The sequence below is a fragment of the Odocoileus virginianus genome, chromosome 6, assembly GCF_023699985.2.
Source record: "Odocoileus virginianus isolate 20LAN1187 ecotype Illinois chromosome 6, Ovbor_1.2, whole genome shotgun sequence".
Classification (NCBI taxonomy): domain Eukaryota; kingdom Metazoa; phylum Chordata; class Mammalia; order Artiodactyla; family Cervidae; genus Odocoileus; species Odocoileus virginianus.
The window spans coordinates 33434381-33455891 of NC_069679.1; the positions used below are offsets into that span (position 1 = coordinate 33434381).

At 40.5% G+C, this 21511-nt stretch overlaps 1 long non-coding RNA gene across 1 annotated transcript in view; it reads left to right on the forward strand.

Annotated features, from left to right (window-relative positions):
• Nucleotides 1-20142, forward strand: part of LOC110147234 (uncharacterized) — a 44303-nt gene extending 24161 nt beyond the window's left edge. The window contains exons 2-3 of the long non-coding RNA XR_011488243.1: nucleotides 14565-14727; nucleotides 20043-20142. This is a non-coding gene — a long non-coding RNA (uncharacterized lncRNA). The remainder of the gene's footprint in view (nucleotides 1-14564; nucleotides 14728-20042) is intronic.
• Nucleotides 20143-21511: the final 1369 nt, after the last annotated feature.

A 21511-nucleotide genomic window follows, 5' to 3' on the forward strand; every position in this document is an offset into this window, starting at 1 on the left:
TATGATAAAATTTTACTTAGCTTATGCACAATGAAAGAGCTATGTGTGTTTAACACATCCAAGTAAAAGGTTTATTCTTTTAACCATTTATTGTTATTTGTGCTTCTAGGATAAGTTTGTGAAATCAAATTGCAAACTTGCAGGATTGTTTATTCTTTGGGGTTCAGTGTTTGTGCATTTAGGACCAAGAACTCTGCCAAGAGGTTCTGTAGTTTTCTTGTGTTATTCTTCTTAATGATGTGCTACCTACCCATTCTAGCTGCTTAACTTCAATAAAATCATAAGTGATAGTTACCAAGGTGAGCCAACTTTCCTAAATCTTTTCCCTTTTAACTCACTTGATAACTCTCTGTAAATAGAACCCTTTGAGAAGAGACAAGTAACTGGTGAATGGGCTCTATTTTTGTCTGTTTGGTGATTTATGGAGAAGAGAAGGAGTCCTTTCAAGTTCCTGGCTTTGCACCCAACCCCAGAACAGAAACCCACGGAGGTGAGAGGATCACGGAAGGACTCTTGATGTGGCTTAATGGAAGTGGCGATTAAAAGAAGAGAGGGGAGTAGTGGGAGATCAGCTACCCGTTGAAACCCATCCCACCACATGCTCCCTCCTGTTTCGGTTTGGCATCATGCCTTCTGGGAATTTTCCTTGAGTATGCACTTGACTCTTGTCTCTACCTCTTGAACACACATCACTCTCTGTTCTTGGACATGGCGCTGTTCATTGTAGGTTTTGATGTAGCAAGTTTTAGACTACAGAGCCAGGAAAAAAGTCTTGTCATTCGTGATAATAAAGTCAATAATGGTGAGTATGGTCTTGGATATTCTACTCCTTTAGGTGTCATCCATGCAAGTGAGGCACACACCATCTTCTTTGTGTAGCACTGTGTGTACTGTGATTATAGAGCCCCTGAAACTCTAGTTAGTAATGTCACCTGAGTAATGCAGTGAAGAAGGACGGTCATGCATCCCCTGGAAGGCCTCGTGGAGTGGAGATGCATTTGTTACTAGAATCTTCAGCCCGACTCACAGTCTCAGCAATCTGTTGTTGTTCAGTCTCTTAGTCGTGTCCAACTCTCTGTGACCCCATGGACTGCAGCACGCCAGGCTTCTCTGTCCTTCACTATCTCCCTGAGTTTGCTCAAACTCAAGTCCATTGAGTCAGCGATGCCATCCAACCACCTCATCCTGTCGCCCCCTTCTCCTCTAGATCTCAATCTTTTCCAGCATCAGGGTTTTTTCTAATGAGTTGGCTCATTGTATCAGATGGCCTAATTATTGGAGCTTCAGCTTAGCATCAGTCCTTCCAATGAATATTCAGGGTTGATTTCCTTTAGGATTGACTGGTTTGATCTTCCTGCAGTCCAAGGCACTCTTAAGAGTCTTTTCCAACATCACAGTTCTAAAGCACCAATTCTTTGATGCTCAGCCTTTTTTATGGTTCAACTCTTACATTAGTACATGACTACTGGAAAAAAACATAGCTTTGACTCTCTGGACCTTTGTCGGCAATCTGTTAAATTCTCACAAAGAGCATTCTGAAATATCAAACTGGGCACAGAATTCTATGCTTACCTTGTGCAGACTTTCCACTGATTTGTAAAGAAAGTCAGGACTATGAATCTTTTGAGTGAATTTTGCCCTTTTGATCCTACATCTCTCTGAACTTTTTATAAATCAACCTCATGGTAAATTTGGGAAATCCAGAAAAAGGTTCACTAAAGGTAAATAGTGTGTTCATCAGTGATCATTAGCTTTATTTTGTTCTACAGTATTTCAGCCATTTTTAAACACTCATGGGAATGTGATTGCCCTTTTCCTGGTATGTTTCTGAAGTTGTCTTAATGCAATAAAGGTGGATTCCAGCCCTCTCCCCCATTCAAGTGATTGCATGCTTCTCTCTTTTCTCTACTCATTTCTCCCTGGATTCACATCCTTGTTTCACATTCTTCATGTTGAGGGAAGGTGAATTTCTTCTCCCCATTTCCCTTGATTGGGATGGAGATGACACTTGGTTGTGTCAATAGAATGGAAACCTGCTCTCCAGAGTGGTAACCCAAAGTGTAAAAAGTTGAGAAAGAATTTATTTGTGGGATAAAAGAGTATGCAAGAGACTTCTGAGTTTGGGGTCTGAAAACAAAGGGTGGGGAGGATGATGTGGATGAGGTAACTCGATATCACATGATGGAGCAGGAAGGTGGTTTGTCCCTTGTGGCAGACCCTTCTGTGGACCCATTGTGGTGGGCTGTCACTGACCACCTATCTGTGATCGTCATGTCTCTTCCCATAATGGATGTAACGTGATCTCAGGTTTACTGTGATTGTACTTTTCAAAGAACAGTGTTTTAAATTTATGAATTTATTATGCAAGACAATGGATTGAATTTATACCACCCATCCAGAAGTTCTCCTTCACTACTATATATAAAATAGATAACTATGAGAACCTACCTATAGCACAGGGAACTTGACTCTATGCTCTGAGGTGACCTAAATGGGAAAAGAATCTAAAAAAGAGTGGATGTATGTACATGTATAACTGATTCACATTACTATACAGCAGAAACTAACACAACATTGTAAAGCAACTATGTGCTAAGTCACTTCAATTGTGTCCAACTCTTTGCAACTCTATGGCCTGCAGCCAGCCACCTCCTCTGTCCATGGGATTCTCCCAGCGAGAAGACTGGAGTGGGTTGCTGTACCCACCTCCAGGGGATCTTCTTGACCCAGGGATTGAACCTGTGTCTCTTGCATCTCTTGCATTGACAGGCAGGTTCTTTACCACTAGCATCACCTGGAAGCCCTGAAGCAACTATACGCCAATAAAAATTAAAAAAAAAAAATTCTCCTTCCCAAGTATGCAGGGCATCACAGAGCTCAGTTATCTCCATGCCTAACTGCTTTTCATGTCTGCAGTGTTTTCCTATAGGCTGCCTGTCAGTGTGATGCTTACATGCCACCTGTCCTGTCATCTTTAATCTATCCCATGCCTAAACTGCACTATCAGATTACAAATCCATCCAAAGGTTCTTGTTTTATTCAAACTGGCATCAAGGCAGAATTATCCAAAGACAGCCAAGCTGTTTTTCCTTTCCTTGCTTTCAAAATGCTTTATAATATAATAACATGCATGGTTTACATTTATAAATTTAGTTATTCTAGGAGAAACAATCTCCAAGTTATTGTTTGTTCTATAACTTTTTCCCTCACAGCATTATCAGACGCCTGAAATAAAGGGCTAACAGCAGCCTGCCCTTTCATTTCCAATGTGATTTTGTCTGTGTTCCCTATATGATTCTCAAGCACTTAAAACAAGTTCATGCTCCATCTGTCATTTTCATTAAACCTACAAAATCACTGCAGGTGGTGTTTTCTCTTGTACACTAAAGTTTCAAATGAGGTATTATGTCCAATGTCTGAGGCAGTCATGCAACCATGCTGATTGCTTTTTTAAAAAATGCCTGCAGACTGCACAAAGATCGGCCTCTCATCTCATTTGTATTTATCATTACACATAAAGGTTTTACCAGAGACAGCAAAATTTGCTTAACACTATCTCTTTGGTTCAGGGAATGTGTGTGTGTGTGTGTGTGTGTGTGTGTGTGTGTATTTTAACATAAAGAGAAAAAGTAGTAATGAGAAAATTTTCACCAAAATAATTTGGAATGTAATAAGCCAACAGTGTTCCTTAACATAAAGCCAAACCACTCTGATATGCTATTTTCCTACCACATCCTACAATGGCTGGGTAGTAACCTGGGATTATGTTCTATTGATTTTGTGATCATTGTTAGACCCTTATCCTGATAATTAGCATTCTCTCTATGTGTTTGTGGATTACAGCTTTAACCCTAGACATATTTCTCTTCAGATGAATTACTTTGGGGTATACAGAAGAATTTCTTGGTTATGTATATTAAAACCTGTCCTGCCATCACTTTTCTTTTTAGCTAGCAAATACTTATTGAGCTTACTCTTGCGCATATGAATGTAACATATGGGGAGAACCTAAAACCCATGATTTGTGGTGTGCTCATGAAGTTTCCACATGGGTTCACATACGGATTAGAGGCACGAATATGAGATTATTGAAAAGAGGCATTTTTAAGCCTGTCAGTGAAATGTTTCTGCTTCCTGTGAACAAGGACAAAAACAGACACTGCCAATGAATAAGTTAAATAAACGTATTTAGTTAGGTTAAGGTCACATGAAAAGTTCCGTTGTGCATATTCCTTGTACAAACACACATATGAGCATGTATACATGCACACACAGACACTTACTTAGATCAGTAACTTTCAAACATATTTTCTCTCTTAAAGTAGTAAAGACTGGCTGAAGGGAGTGGGCAGCAGAAGTCTTACCCTTTAAGTTTATGCAGCTACCTGTCTACATGAAGTAGCCTGAGCTTAAACTAAAAAGCCCTGGCTTGGACTGTTAGATATACAAACATTTATCTTAAAATATTAAATTACTACAGGAACTTCCCTGGCACCCAGTGGTTAAGACTCTGCACAATTCCAATGCAGGGGGCAGTGGTTTGATCCCTAGTTGGGAAACTAAGAAACCACATGCTGTCTGACCAAAAAGAAAATGTACATTAAACTGTTACAGTTGGGATTGATTTACACAAAGATGATTCAGTACACAGACTTGAAGTAGTCCTAGTGGTTGATCACTGTGTTGCTTAAGGAATCTTGTTTCTAATGTATTTGCTGCTCCTTCTTAATTCAAGCCTTCCACTTCATTCAGCCTATTTGGTCTTCAAATTCTGCTGTCTCTGACAGTTGATGTTTTGGGAGCACAGCAGTGATGATGCTTTGATCCCTGGATTTCCACTAACAGCTGTTGTAACCTATTCTTATCTCTTTGATTTTGGCCCTTTCCCCACCTATCTCTTAAGTGTTTTAAAACTTTTTTTTTTTTTAACTTTTGCATGGAGTCAAAAATACTGTCAGAAGTAGGATTTTTTTGTCATTCTGTTCAAATTGCTCTCTGTTCTCTACTATATGAGAAAACTCTAGCAGAGAGCTTGGCACAGTGGCTAGTACCTTTGCCAAACCTGATTGTCAATGGGAAGTTATAGGTTGTAAGATAAGTAGCTTCAGTGGGACTTGGAAGGTGAGAAGAAAGAGTGGTCTAACTTTGTAAAGGGCATGAAGGTAGAATTGTTGTATTTTCAATGTATTTCATTATAAAATACTCACTGTGGAAAATTTGGAATATACCAAGAAGTGGATAAATAAAAAGAGATGTAAAAATCATATAGTCCTACCACATAATCAACTATGTCTACATTTTGGTTAGTCTTGATGGGAGAGGAGAGGGCATGTGACAGAAGAACACTGTCAATAAAAGTTGACTTTGGTGGAGAAGGCAAGGTATCTGTGATGGGAGTTTGAGACTCTGGCCCAATAGATGCCCAGGCAGTGTAAGGCAAAGTTGGGAAGGAAGTTACCATTATAGTTTAGAAGATTCATGGGCTCAAGATGATAAGTGAAGTGGCTGGGATTTTAAAGCCCAGGGCAGGACACTCCCCTAATGGTCCACTGGTTAAGAATCCTCCTTGCAGTGCAGGGCGTTCAGGTTCGATCCCTGGTCAGGGAACTAAGAGCCAGCATGCCATGGAGGAGCTAAGCCCACATGCCACAACTACAGAGCCCGTGTGCCAGAACAGAATATGCCACCTGCTGCAACTAAGGCCCAATGCAGCCAAATACATAAATAATAAAAAATAAATGCATGCCAGGCACTGAACCAGGGCTGAGGAGAGTAAGGAATTTGAGCAGAAGAAGCTGATTTGGAAGCATACTTGGATCCAGGACAGGAATGTCTCCTCCACAGAATTTCTGTGGCAAGAAAGGGGGGATTCAGGTAACAATAAGACAAAAATATCATATAAAAGAGGCTGACCTCGAGGTCCAGAGAGAATAGGCAGTTTCTTCTCTGGTTACCCAAAGTATGGCTTCCAAGGTGCAAGATGGTGGACTCATCTGGGGGGAAAAAGAGGACTTCAAGGAATGGTGTCTAAAGCAGGACATTCAGACTAGAAATTCAGGGAGATGGAAGAGGGGAGCAACTCTAGGTCTTTATAATTTATCATCCAAATTAGGACACTCTTGGGAACAAAGGAGTGCTATTAATAATTGTATCAGGACAACCAGTGAAACCCATGGCTGGTCGTCTTAGACACTTATTTTGTCAGTTAAGTACCTCAACCATACACAGTTAATGACATTGCTATAGAAAGTTTTGTAACCAAATTGGCTTTTGGACGATACCTACCTAATTTATTTTCCTAATAAATAACTGTGCTCAGTTTCAAGATCTCATTTTCTTCTGAGCTTTTAGAAGAACCTCTAAACTAGCTTTCCATCCTCTAAGCTGATATGTAAAGCCATTCTCTTACTCTTTGTTACCAGAGGGCTATTTGTAAATCATTAGTCATGTCTTAGTTCCTCTCTGCTTAAACTTTAGTGCTTTGCGTAGTCCTTGAGATAAAGTTCAAATTTAGCATGGTATATAGTTCGATGCGTTCGGTTTCCGGTGACATTCAGAATTCAGGAACCATGTTGGAGACTGCAGTCCTTCCTCTGAGCTCCTCTCCCCGCTCATCTCTTTGTGTGTGTGGAGTGATGTTTTCCAGCCTCCACGCTTTGGTACGAGATGTTCCTTCTGCCTGGCACAGCCTCCCACATGCTTGGCTCATTCTACCTTTTTTTTTTCTTTTCAAAACTCAGCTTAAGTTTCACTTCTTTTTTTTTTTTTTTTTTTTAAAGAATCATTTCCTGATTGTTCCCAGACTAAGGGTACTTCCTCTGTGTTCTCCCTCTCCACTGAAATATGTGCCAGCATATATTTTTTGTTAGCACTGTGTTGCAGTGGTTAGTAACAATTTTCTGCCTTTTCAAAAAAATGTATCCCTTTGAGGCTGGGACTATTTCCTGTTTATGTTTTTTCCCCCCTCTTTATTATACCATCTAGCAAGATGACTCTTCTATATATTTTATTTTTTTTAGAAAAGTATGAGCTTGAACCTATCTCAGTATTAATCTCTGAGAGATTCCCTTTGTTATTAACTGAATGTTTATGCTCCGAAATTCACATGTTGAAGCCCTAATCCTCATGTGATGGTGTTTGGAGATGGGGCCTTTGGGAGGTCATCATGATTAGATGAAGCCATAAGGCCCCTGTGATGGGATTAGAGTTTTATAAGGAGAAAAACCAGATACCTGTTCTGTCTCCATGAGCAAGGAAACGCCATGTGAGAGTCAGGGAGAGGGTGGCTGTCTACAGGCCAGGAAGGAGCCTCACTAGAACTTGGCCATGCTGACACCCCGAATCCCTCCTTAGCCTCCAGAACTGTGAGAAGTTAAATTTCTGTTGTTTAAACCACCTGGTCTCTGGTATTTTGTTATGGCAATGGAGCAGACTAATACATCTTCAGAGGAAGATTCTGTTTTACCATTTTGTTTGCTCACTTGTTCTAGGAAACATTTCTTTTAGTTCTATGATAACTCAATATGTAAAAATATTTTTTCCTTAATTAAAAAAGCAATATATGCTCAATGCACAAGATTCAGACCATACACACGTACACACACAAAGGTATCTATACACCCCACAAAGGAAAGATCCCCCAGAATCCAGTACATAGAATAACTGTTAATATTTTGGGCTTTCCTGAAACTCCTAGAGCAAAACATGGGAACAGAGGTCCTTGATGTGAATCTTAGAAATGATTTGGGGATATGATACCTAAAGCACAAGCAACAAAATAAAAAATAAACAAGGGTAACTTCCTCAAACCAAAAAGCTTCTTCACAGCAACAGAAACCATCAACAAAGTGAAAAGACAACCTATAGAATGGAAAAAATATGCAAACCATATATTTGTTAAGGCGTTTATATCCAAAACATAAAAAGAAATCATAAAACTCAATAGCAAAAACACCAACCCAAATAAAAATGGGCAAAGGACTGTAATAGACGTCTTTCCAAAGAAGGTATATAAAAGGCCAACAGGTACATGAAGATACTCAATATCACTAATCATTAAGGAGATGCAAACGGATACCACAATGAGATATATCTCACATTTCTTAGAATCACCATCATCAAAAAGATGAGATAAATGCTGGTGAAGATATGGAGAAAAGGGAACACTTGTGCAGTGTTGATGAGATTGTAAATTGGTACAGCCACTATGGAAAACAGTATGGAAGAGCCTCAAAAAAAGTAAAAGTAGAACTACCATCAGTCAGTTCAGTTCAGTCACTCAGTTGTGTCCAACTCTTTGTGACCCCATGGACTGCAGAACACCAGGCCTCCCTGTCCATCACCAACTCCTGGAGTTTACTCAAACTCATGCCATCCAACCATCTGATCCTCTGTCGTCCCCTTCTCCTCTCACTTTCAATCTTTCCCAGCATCAGAGTCTTTTCAAATGAGTCAGTTCTTCCCATCAGGTGGCCAAAGTATTGGAGTTTCAGCTTCAACATCAATGAATATTCTTCCAATGAATATTCAGGACTGATTTCCTTTAGGATTGACTGGTTTGATCTCCTTGCAGTCCAAGGGACTCTCAAGAGTGTTCTCCAACAACACAGTTCAAAAGCATCAACTCTTCAGCACTCAGCTTTCTTTATAGTCCAACTCTCATATCCATACATGGCTACTGGAAGAACCATAGCCTTGACTAGATGGACCTTTGTTGGCAAAGTAATGTCTCTGTTTTTTAATATGCTGTCCAGGTTGGTCACAAAGTTTCTTCAAAGGAGCCAGTGTCTTTTAATTTCAAAGTTGCAGTCACCATCTACAGTGATTTTGGAGGCCAAGAAAATGAAATCTGTCACTGTTTCTACTGTTTCCCCATCTATTTGCCATGAAGTGATGGGACCGAATGCCATGATCTTAGTTTTCTGAATGTTGAGCTTTAAGCCAACTTTTTCACTCTCTTCTTTCACTTTCATTAAGAGGCTCTTTAGTTTTTCAATTTCTGCCTTAAGGGTGATGTAATCTGCATATCTGAGGTTACTGATATTTCTCCCAGACATCTTGATTCCAGTTTGTGCTTCATCCAGTCCAGCATTTTTCATGATGTACTATGTATACAAGTTAAATAAGCAGGGTGACAATATACAGCCTTGACACACTCCTTTTCCTATTTGGAACCAGTCTGTTGGTCCGTGTCCAGTTCTAACTGTTGCTTCCTGACCTGCATACAGATTCCTCAAGAGGCAGGTCAGGTGGTCTGGTATTCCATCTCTTTAAGAATTTTCCAGAGTTTGTTTTGGTCCACACAGTCAAAGGCTTTAGCATAGTCAATAAAGCAGAAATAGATGTTTTTCTGAAACTCTCTTGCTTTTTTGATGATCCAGCGGATGTTAGCAATTTGATCTCTGGTTCCTCTGCCTTTTCTAAAACCAGCTTGAACATCTGGAAGTTCACGGTTCATGTACTGTTGAAGCCTGGCTTGGAGAATTTTAAGCATTACTTTACTGGCGTGTGAGATGAGTACAATTGTGCGGTAGTTTGAGCATTCTTTGGCATTGCCTTTCTTTGTGATTGGAATGAAAACTGACCTTTTCCAGTCCTGTGGCCACTGCTGAGTTTTCCAGATTTGCTGGCATATTGAGTGCAGCACATTCACAGCATCATCTTTTAGGATTTGAAATAGCTCAACTGGAATTCCATCACCTCCACTAGCTTTCGTAGTAGTGATGCTTCCTAAGGCCCACTTGACTTCACATTCCGGGATATCTGTCTCTAGGAGAGTGATCACACCATTGTGATTATCTGGGTCATGAAGATCTTTTTTGTATAGTTCTTCTGTGTATTCTTGCCACCTCTTCTTGATATCTTCTGCTTCTGTTAGGTTCATACCATTTCTGTCTTTTATTGAGTGCATCTTTGCATGACATTTTCCCTTGGTATCTCTAATTTTTTTGAAGAGATCTCTAGTCTTTCCCATTCTATTTTTTCCCTCTATTTCTTTGCAATGATCACTGATAAAGGCTTTCTTATCTCTCTTTGCTCTTCTTTGGAACTCTGCATTCAAAGGGGTATATCTTTCCTTTTCTCCTTTGCCTTTAGCCTCTCTTCATAGCTATTTGTAAGGCCTCCTGAGAGAACCAGTTTTCCTTTTTGCATTTCTTTTCCTTGGGGATGGTCTTGATCACTGTCTCCTGTACAATGTCATGAACCTCTGTCCATAGTTCTTCAGGCGCTCTGTCTATAAGATCTAAAAAATGGGCTAAAGAACTAAACAGTCATTTCTCCAAAGAAGACATACAGATGGCTAAAAAACACATGAAAAGATGCTCAACATCACTCATTAGCAGAGAAATGCAAATTAAAACCACAGTGAGGTACCATTACACGCCAGTCAGGATGGCTGCTATCCATAAGTCTACAAGCAATAAATGCTGGAGAGGGTGTGGAGAAAAGGGAACCCTCTTACACTGTTGGTGGGAATGCAAACTAGTACAGCCACTATGGAGAACAGTGTGGAGATTTCTTAAAAAACTGGAAATAGAACTGCCATATGACCCAGCAATCCCACTCCTAGGCATACACACTGAGGAAACCAGATCTGAAAGAGACACGTGCACCCCAATGTTCATCGCAGCACTGTTTATAATAGCCAGGACATGGAAGCAACCTAGATGCCCATCAGCAGATGAATGGATAAGGAAGCTGTGGTATATATACACCATGGAATATTACTCAGCCATTAAAAAGAATTCATTTGAATCAGTTCTAATGAGATGGATGAAACTGGAGCCCATTATACAGAGTGAAGTAAGCCAGAAAGATAAAGAACATTACAGCATACTAACACATATATATGGAATTTAGGAAAATGGTAATGATAACCCTATATGCAAAACAGAAAAAGAGACACAGATGTACAGAACAGACTTGTGGACTCTGTGGGAGAAGGCGAGGGTGGGATGTTTCAAGAGAACAGCATTGAAACATGTATATTATCTATAGTGAAACAGATCACCAGCCCAGGTTGGATGCATGAGACAAGTGCTCAGGCCTGGTGCACTGGGAAGACCCAGAAGGATCGGGCGGAGAGGGAGGTGGGAGGGGGGATCGGGATGGGGAATACATGTAAATCCATGGCTGATTCATGTCAATGTATGACAAATCCCACTACAATATTGTAAAGTAATTAGCCTCCAACTAATAAAAATAAATGAAAAAAAAAAGATCTAATCCCTTGAATCTATTTGTCACTTCCACTGTATATTGTAAGGGATTTGATTTAGGTCATACCTGAATGGTCTAGTTGTTTTCCCTACCATAAAATTCAGCAATTCCACTTCTGAGAATACATCCAAAAGTAACAAAAAGACTAGTGAGAAAAGATATCTGCACCCCATTCATTCCACCACTGTTTATAATAACCAAGACATGGAAACAATCTGAGTGTCCATCAGTAGATAAATAAACAAGTTGTGCTATATCTATATCTATATACAATGGAATATTATTAACCAGTTAAAAATGAGGAAATCTTACCATTTGCAAAAACACACATAGAACTTGAAGGCACTATGCTCAATGAAATAAGTCTGACAAAGACAAATAGTATATGATCTCATGTGGAATCTAAACAGTAAAAGTTAACTCATGGAAAAAGAGATCAGACTGTGGTTACCAGAGGTGGGGGAGGGGCAGGTAGTAGAGGGGCAATAAGAGCAAGGCAGACAAGAGGACAAACGCCCACTTATAAAATGAATGCTAGGGATGTAATGTACAGTCCACAGTTAGGACTACTGTATGATATGTAGTGAAGCTGAGAGTAAATTCTAAGAGATCTTATTACAAGGAAAAAAATTCTTTATCTTCTTTCTTTTCTTTTTACTGTGGCTAGATGGATGCTGGATGTTGTCTGAGCCTACTGTTGTAATCATTTCACAATATATGTAAACCAAAGCATCACGCTGTATACTTTGAACATATACAGTAATATATATCAATTATTTCTCAATAAAACTGATGTTTGGTTTCTAATATTGCATCATTATAATATACATATGTTACATATTATATACTTATGTACATATTCCACAAAAGTGAGATCATTCTCTATTTATCACTTTGGAGACTGCTTTTGATCCATAGTGGATATTCATATTCTTCAGCAACATCATTTTGGCTACACAGTTTTCTATCCGATAAACATGTAACAACTTTAGAATTAAGTCTTGGTGTATATTCTTCTCTAAAATGATTAGAATTTTGTTAGTTTAGTAGTCTCCCCAATTCTTTGGCATTACCCTTCCTTGGGATTGGAATGAAAACTGACCTTTTCCAGTCCTGTGGCCACTGCTGAAAAGGCAGAGGAACCAGAGATCAAATTGCCGTCTGCTGGATCATTGAAAAAACAAAAGAGTTACAGAGAAACATCTATTTTTGCTTTATGGACCATGTCAAAGCCTTTGACTGTGTGGATCACAATAAACTGTGGAAAATTCTGAAAGAGATGCAAATACCAGACCATCTGACCTGCCTCTTGAGAAACCTGTATGCAGGTCAGGAAGCAATAGTTAGAACTGGACATGGAACAGACTGGTTCCAAATAGGAAAAGGAGTACATCAAGGTTGTATATCGTCACTCTGCTGATTTAACTTTTATGCAGAGTACATCATGAGAAACACTAGGTTGGAAGAAGCACAAGCCGGAATCAAGATTTCTGGGAGAAATATCAATAACCTCAGATACACAGACGACACCACCCTTATGGCAGAAATTGAAGATCTAAAGAGCCTCTTAATGAAAGTGAAAGAAGAGAGCGAAAAAGTTGGCTTAAAGCTCAACATTCAGAAAACTAAGATCATGGCATCTGGTCCCATCACTTCATGGGAAATAGATGGGGAAACAGTGTCAGATTTTATTTTTGGGGTCTCCAAAATCAGTGCAGATGGTGATTGCAGCCATGAAATTAAAAGACACTCCTTGGAATGAAAGTTATGACCAATCTAGATAGCATATTTAAAAGCAGAGACATTACTTTGCCAACAAAGGTCCATCTAGTCAAGGTTATGGTTTTTCCAGTAGTCATATGGATGTGAGAGTTGGACCATAAAGAAAGCTGAGCGCTGAAGAATTGATGCTTTTGAACTGTGTTGTTGGAGAAGACTCTTGAGAGTCCCTTGGACTGCAAGAAGATCCAACCAGTCCATCCTAAAGGAGATCAGTCCTGGGTGTTCATTGGAAGAAGGACTGATGAAGCTGAAACTCCAATACTTTGGCCACCTCATGTGAAGAGTTGACTCATTGGAAAAGACCCTAATGCTGGCAAGGATTGGGGACAGGAGGAGAAGGGAACAACAGAGGATGAGATGGCTGGATGGCATCACCGACTCGATGGACATGGGTTTGGGTAGACTCTGGGAGTTGGTGATGGACAGGGAGGCCTGGCGTGCTGTGATTCATGGGGTCACAAAGAGTCGGACACGACTGAGTGACTGAACTGAACTGAACTGAGTCTCCCCAGTACAATGGGTTATGCCCATAAAGTTTAGTTTCTACTGGTTTAAGTCTGAAAGATTTTAGCAGGAGTATCAGGGAGAATCTTAAAAATAATTTGCTCATTCACTGATTAATATACTGCATAGTAGTAGTATGGTTGTATTTCTGGAGGAAAAATATCAGCTGTATGTAGCAAGGATCCTAAAAGTATGCATTACTTTTGTTCCAATTATTTTACTTTTAAAAATAAATTGTAAGGAAATAATCATAGATGTGCAGACAAGATTTATAATAATTGCAGCATAGAGAGTGAAAGAATGAATGTGACATAAACCATCAGCAGTGGAGAAATAATTGAAATAATTGTGGTCTATCCATAGAATGCAATAGTCTTCAGCCTAAAAGCACTGTTTTCAAAGAGTATTTAAGGATGTGGCAATTGCTTGGAATAGAATAAGTTTTAAAAAGTTTACAAAATTATGTGTACAATATGTGATCCCAGTTTTACATAAAACCAAAAGTCTATCATAGAATGTAAAACAAAACACCAAAATAGTGATAATGTTTTCTCTAATACTTGGATTCCCACTAGTTTTAAAAATTTTCCTTTATCCATCTCTGAATTTTCTAGGGTACCTATGGGAAACTGTTTTACTTTCATAATTTAAAAAATTTTAAGTAAAAAAAAAGTTTTTTTAAGTAATTAAAAAACATTCAGGATATTTTATTAATTTTTGAGAAATGGAGCACATTGTATTAGAATCATTGTTTCATTCTGGTCAGATGAAATGCTTCAAAAGCAAATTGGGAACTTGCTTATATATATATGTATATATATATGTGTATATATATATATATATGTATATATATGTGTGTATATATATGTGTGTATATATGTATATATATGTGTGTGTATATATATATGTATATATATATACTACACACTTGTCCTTCAAGTTCCAGGTCCCGGGAAATTTTCTCCACACCCTGGCCCAGCACCACAAGCCCAAATCCAGTTTAACCACCAATTGCACTGCATTGCAACAATCTGTTTCTTTTCCTTCCTGGTCTATAGCACTCAGTAAAACATTGAAGGCATGAATGCAGAAATGAATGACTCATCGAATGCCAGTGTTGCTCAGTCCCTCTTTGAAACACCAATATCTGAGCAAACCCAAGCTGGCACTTTGGACTTGGTGGAGTGATATCAGTTTTGCCCAGGAGAAAAGCAACTCAAGGTAGGATAAGGAATGGATCGTGGCATTACAACCTCAGTGAATATTTTTCATTTGTGCTCTTTACCCTTACTCTCCCTAGCTCTTGTATTCCCTGTATGAGCCTTCACCTTTTTAAAAAAAATTAATTTATTTTTGTTTTTTGGCTGCGCTGGGTCTTCCTTGCTGCACGGGCTTTCTCTAGTTGTGGCGACTGGGGGCCTCTCTCACTGCAGTGTGAGGGCTTCTTGTTGCCGTGGCTCCCTTTGCTGCAGAGTGCTGGGCTCTGGGCTTGCCAGCTTCAGTAACTGGGGCTCCTGGGCTCTGGAGCACAGGTTCCATAGTCACGGCCCAGGCGCAAGTTGCTCAGCGGCACGTGGGATCCTCCCAGTTCAGGGCTGGATCCCGTGTCTCCTGCACTGGCCAGCAGATTCTTTATCACTGAGCCGCCAGGGAAGCCCAACCTTCACCCTTCTGAAATGAGAACTGCAAAGCAGAAAGGAAGCTGCCTGCTCTGTCGGTCTGCTTCCTGCATCATTTGGTCTTTGGCCCTGTAGTAGAGCTGATTTGTGTTCACATACCGAGTTGTCATTTCCAAGTGGGTCGGAGGAGGCTGCTGGGGTCCCTCAAAAGCCTAATGAAAGAACAGTTTTATAGGGACTTCCTTGGTGGCCAGTGGTCAAGACTTGGCATTTCCAATGCAGGGGGAATGGGTTCCATCCCTGGTCAGAGAACTAAGATCTCACATGCCTTGCGGCCAAAAAAGGAAAAAAAAAAAAAATCAACAAAAAACAGTCATATAGTACAGACATTGGGAAAAGGGGCTACTGACTAAGGTTTTTTTTTTTTTTTTTTTTTTCCCCTGTGACAGCATAAAAAGGAGCAGGGCCAAGAAGTAGGAACCTTGCTAACAAACAGGGAGCCCCATAGAGCTCTGGCTGCTGTTCTCATGTGAAGAAACAGGAGTCAGTGAGCAGATGGCTGGAGCACAGTGCTCTTCTGTTAACTTCAAATTCCAGTCCTGTGGTGTAGGACTGATAAATAGGACATGGGTCACACTCTGGCTACCAGTGCCATGCCCGCAACTCCTGCGGGTATCAGTGGGAATGTAGGTTCACAGCTGAGGGCAGTTTGGTTTCCTTGGATGAAGAGAGAGAGAGAGAGAGAGAGAGAGAGAGAGAGTATGTGTGTGTGTATGTGTGTGTGTGTGAGAGAGAGAAAGAAGAAGGGAGGGAGAGAGAGAGAGAAATACTGAATATTAGTCTTCTTCAAGAGGAAGGACTAAAAGACATCCCTGTGTGTTTGGGATGGTCCTTTCTTGGCTGTTGTGAATGGATCTACTAATAGAAAGAATTAACAAATATTCCATCTGTCTTAAATCTCATTTAATATTCATGCCTGAGGAACTGAGTTCTTGCCCTAATCTGGCTTGCTGTTACTTCTCAGCCCTAGAGAAAGGACCATCCCAAAGGGATCTCTTCCAGATTGGAGAGAAGAGGGTGGGGGTGGAGACAATGAGAAGATTGAGTCTGCCTTCTAAGGAGTTTAATTAATGCCCCTGCCCTCTAGCCCTGAATTGCTTTGTGGCAAATGGCTCATCTTGGTTTTCTGAAGCTTACCACCTCCTGTTAACAAAGGTCATTCAAGGTCACCATGATTGGCCTTCTGTCTCAAATACCTTTCTCTGCCCAGGCAGGGCAATTCTCAACTTCTATTTTGTCTCCTGATAAGGCTGCCTTTCTGCATGGGATTCTGAAAGACTCATATCTGACACTCAACTCTGGCCTGGAGAATTCCATGGACTATATGGTCCATGGGGTTGCAAAGAGTTGGACAGGACTGAGCGACTTTCACTTTCACTTTACAGATTACTTCTGAGAAGCTATTTCCATTGTCCAGACACAGAACTGACTCCTTTGTCTATTTAGTTTAGGAGCTTTTTGTGGAGGGTAGCAGAGAATTCAACTTTATGATTTGGCAAAAACAGACTGACAGTAGATTTGTTATCAGTACCCTGAGGCAATGCAGGGCCTATAAAAGTGGCCCAGGTCAGGTGTCTCCCCCTTCCCAAGGTGAACTTTAGTGTCAAGAACTTACTTTCTTAAATGAGTATACCTTGAAAATAAATTTTATCTTATAGGACAAATGCCTCCACCTTGATTTTCTTCTTTAAAATTGTTTGATATTGTTATTCCTTTGTTTTTTGATATTCTTATTCCTTTGTTTTTTTATATTAATTTAAAAATTGTATTGTCAAATTACAATTAAAATTATTTTGGGTTTTGATTGCACTTTTGTCAAATTTATAGAATAATATGAAAAGAGTTATCCTCTGCAGGATATTAAGCTCTCCTCTTACATGATAGATTGCTCCATTTACTTAGTCTCCTTTCATATTTTTCAGGAAAAGTTAATAATTTCTCCATGAGAGTCTTGTACATATTATTCTAGTGAATAATTCAGTACCTGGTACACAGCAGATGCTTAGCAAATTTTTACTGAATGTATATTTTTGATGTTATTGTGAACAGAATGAGTTCAACAAAATTTTTTATACTGATCTCATATCTCAGAATCTTTCAGAAGTGTCAACTCTAATATGGTACATTTTCTTGCATTTTCTATGTATATAATAATATAGTCTGAAAATCAGAAGTTTGTTTTCTCTTTCCAATCCTATGTATTTAATTTTCTTCATTGACTTATTTTATTTAATATGATCCCCAGGTCACTGTTGAATAGAAAAGATGACAGGGAATCTGTTTCTTTTCAGATACTTGGAATGATAATTCCCTCATGTATTGTATCTGTTGGCATTTCCTCTTGGTGGTTTATCCATTTCATTTGTTGACTATAATACTTTATTTTGAGCTCATTATCACCAGGGGTGTTTGTTTTTGTGTATGTTTTCTTATGGGACATCTGTGAGCCTAGGCAATTTAAGTATCTTTATAGGGAATAGCTAAAACATGTTTTCAGCAGTTATTTATTTCTTGAGATGGGTTACCTGGGCCTGGTTACAACAGAGAAGAAAGAGCTCATGGTAACAGAAAGACAGGTTCCAAGGGAGAGAGGACAAAATTGATACAGCAAGATCCTGGAGAAAGTGAGAAGCTAGAAGGCGAGGAGCCCAGATATAACTTTATAGAATATAGTAAGACTACTTCCTTTTTGTAACAGGAGGGAAGATTAAACTGGTGAAAAATACAGAGACTTTTCTAAGTAAAGAACTTGAGAGAATCTCAAGTTTTCATAAAAGTAAAACATAACCTTGTCTTTATAGTTAAGTCGGTCAAACAGACATATGTCTGGGGGAGATGAATGTTATTAGAAGTGGCATATGACAACAGGAAAAGTTAACAGGAAAGACTGTCAGTAGGGGGTTAGAACCCAGCCAGGGTTTCAAGAAAGTGACCACGTGGTGGTGATTTGTCCATATCGCTATGAAACGAGGGGAAGAAAAGGTAAGAGTGTCCCAGACTGATGATTGACAGTCCAGCCATCTCTTGGGAAAGAGCAATTTTCAGGTTCTGGAAAGTATCTTGTTTAAATAATTTTCTCTGGAGTCCAGGATGGGTAGGGGGCAAAAGGAGCCAGGACACTGATGAATGAGGACACAAGAGAAGGATCTAGAGAACGGAGGGTCAGAGAAGGTGGGGACAGATGCAGCAGGCATGAGAGAGCTGTTGGATGATAAGTCAAGAAGATTTAGGGCAGGAAGAGGAATTTTTCAGCTTGAGGTTTTGGCGATGGAGCAGGTCATAGCACTCAGCACACCAACAATTATTTGTGGTTCCTTTATGTCCTATACTTGCCATCTGGAGGAAAAGTTAGTTGCTCTGAGCTGCAGGATAGGAGGCTCTCAATTAAAATTTCTTTTTCTGAAAAACGTGGGAATAACCAGGCTTGCAGAACTATTATTCTACCTTAAAAAAAAAAAGAAAAGAAAAGAAAGAAAAACAAAGGTACACGTTAGGTGTGCATCAGTTTACAAAAATCTCCAAGGATTGTGTCTAAAATCTTCATAGCCTTTGAACCTTGGCTGTTCAAGCCCTGGCCCATAATTCCTGGAATCTCTGCCTTCTGGTTGAGGTCTCGGTTGAGGACATGCGGCAGATGTTACAGCCGCTCGCTCAGAGCGGCCCAACCTCCCCTCCCCTCAGCCATGACTGACTTTTTCCTCAGTGAGCAGCTGTCCTCTCTGCAGCTGCCTTCGGCGCGCTCCTCCAGAGTGGTGACTGTCATTGGCAACCCTGTGGCTTGGCTGTTGTCAGTGCTCACTGTGGTTGCATCTGCTCTCCTTTTCCATAAGATGTACTGGCTGGTTTGGTGCTTTACCAAATTGCAGTGGGCTCTGTGGGTCCCCGTCAGCATTTCTTTCCTTTTTTCCTCTTGATCTCCGTTGTTTCTGGGAGAGGGTAGAACTTTGTCGCTGAGTCATAGCTGGCTGTGATGCAGGAAGTCAGAAAAGTTTTTAACCTTTTCCTGCTAATTTGTAACCCCTGTGTTACCTCCTGGTGGAGCTCTGGGGGTGCCTTGAGGGAGAAGATTCATAGGAAGGAATTGATTTAATGAGGAAGATAATAGCTGGGGATGGGATGTAATTCCTCCCAGTGCAGGCTTTCTGCCCAGCTTGCAGTGGGGAGGGGTTCATTCGTGCTACTTCACTGGGACTTGCTTTGGCATCAACATAAATGACATACATGCAGGAAATGCAGAGATGAGATTGCATTCATTCTTGAAAAATTGTTTATTTGTGACTGACCTACTTAGAAAAAATGAAGTAGAAAAAGAAGGGACTTTTTGATGCAGAAAGAAAAATAAGATAATGGAAGGTAGAAATAGAAGACTACAGTGAAAGGCCAAGCAGATGGGCTGTGTCAGTTTGAAAATGTCCCTGGACAGAACTCCTGCTGGCCGTGCCCTGGGTTTTCCATTCCGGCTGACATTTCCAAGTCATAAGTCAAGGGGACATATTCGAAGAGCCATCTGATTGTGCTGGAATGTGCAAGTCCGGGAAAGCCTCTGGGTGGGGTAGGCTTGAAGGTACTGAGGTGGCAGGGCGAGAGTGGAACAGCAGGGAGGGGTATTGGACAGGGTGGCCATTGCCTGTGGAGTCTAAGATCTCTCTTTATTTTCAAAGAAACTTTGGGGTTTTGGCCCATGAAGGACAGCCTGGTGAGTCACTTCTGCTGAGCTGGGGGTGGGAAACTGCAGCTCTGTGCTCCCATAGGATTCTAAAAGTCTTTAGGAAATTTGCAACCATAGATGTTTTTATTCCCTCTTTATTTATTTTTTTAAACTTCGCAATTAACCAAACCTTCCCTATTTTGTCCCAGGAGGATCAAATCCTTTTTCTCTCCAGTAACCCACAATAATCCTTAGCACCATCTAGGCACTTTTCAGATGAAGAAGCTGTGGACTGCCTTCAATCCTGCCAGCAAAGTCAGTTTTACCCCCAGTTTAGGACCAATCCCTGATCAACTGCTTCACAGTTTCAGGGCGGTCATGGCTTCATTTTTGCATGTCCTAACATTTGACATGGACATTCATTGGAAGGGCGTTCTCTCTGGAGCCCGTTAGGACTATTCTTAATTACTTGTTGCCAGATGGGAATTAATTACGTGATTCCCAGTGGTAAAGAATACACCTGCCAACGCAGGAGATGCAAGAGATGTGGGCTTGATCCCTGGGTAGGGAAGATCCCCTGGAGAAGGAAATGGCAACCCACTCCAGTATTCTTGCCTTATGTAGACCAAGGAGCCAGGTGGGGAGGGGGGTACAGTCCGTGGGGCTGCAGAGAGTCAGACATGACTGAGTACACATACCCAAACACAGTGTTTTTGTTGTGACCATGTGGCATGCTAATCTCTAGATAGCCATAGTTTAATTTTTACACTCCTACAAAGTAGGGATTATTATTATTCTCATTTTATAGAGGACTGAAAGGAAGTTCAAAAGTGTCATGAAGGCAACCCAATGTCATGCAGTTTTAAGTGCCTAAGGCAGCCTTTGAATGCAAATCTTTCCTTTGCTGAAGCCTAAGGTCCTAACCCCTCTGCGGAAAACTCTCAGTCTAGAGTCTGTGCCTCTGTCTCCCCTAAATTCCATGTGAACTTTTGTGTATGTGTTTTTTTTTTCTGGGAAGAAGGATCATGGCCTATATCAGATTTTCAAAGGGACTGTGGTCCCACAAGGCACTGAATTATTAGAGTTGGTGGATCAGTTGGGATGTTCTTGGTTGCAAACAAAAGGTAATCCATCTCAGGCTGGCCATGTGTCAGTTTTCATACAAGGTTTCATTAGGATTCCTGCTTCATTTCTCTGTTATGCTCTGGGTTCTGCCCTTCTCCATGTGTTGGCTGGGTCCTCTAGCTTCTCTTATTGGTACCCAAATGCCTGCAACAGTTCCAAGTACAATGCTGTTCACCTCTGGGGCGTCTCTCTCTCCCTACCATCCTACACCACTTGTGAACTTCACTCTGATTAGACCTTCTGAGGTCACGTGCCCCTTCTCACCTGTTCACTGGGGTGGATGCCGTGCACTAATCGGTTGAGGCCTGTGTTCCCTGCCCATTCCTGCATCAGTCCCATTTGTAAAGAGAATACGATTACACTGAGTGCCTGAGGCCACTGAGAACCCACTCCTGGGGCTGGGGGAAACAGTCAAGAAGGCCAGGGGTCTCCAAATGGAGGAAATAGGCTGTACGTGTCAGACATTTTTTATCTCTCCCTTAAGCGGCGGAAGGAAACAAACTACAAGTGTCAGATTTTTTGTCCTTCTCTATACAAAAGTAAAAGGATGTTT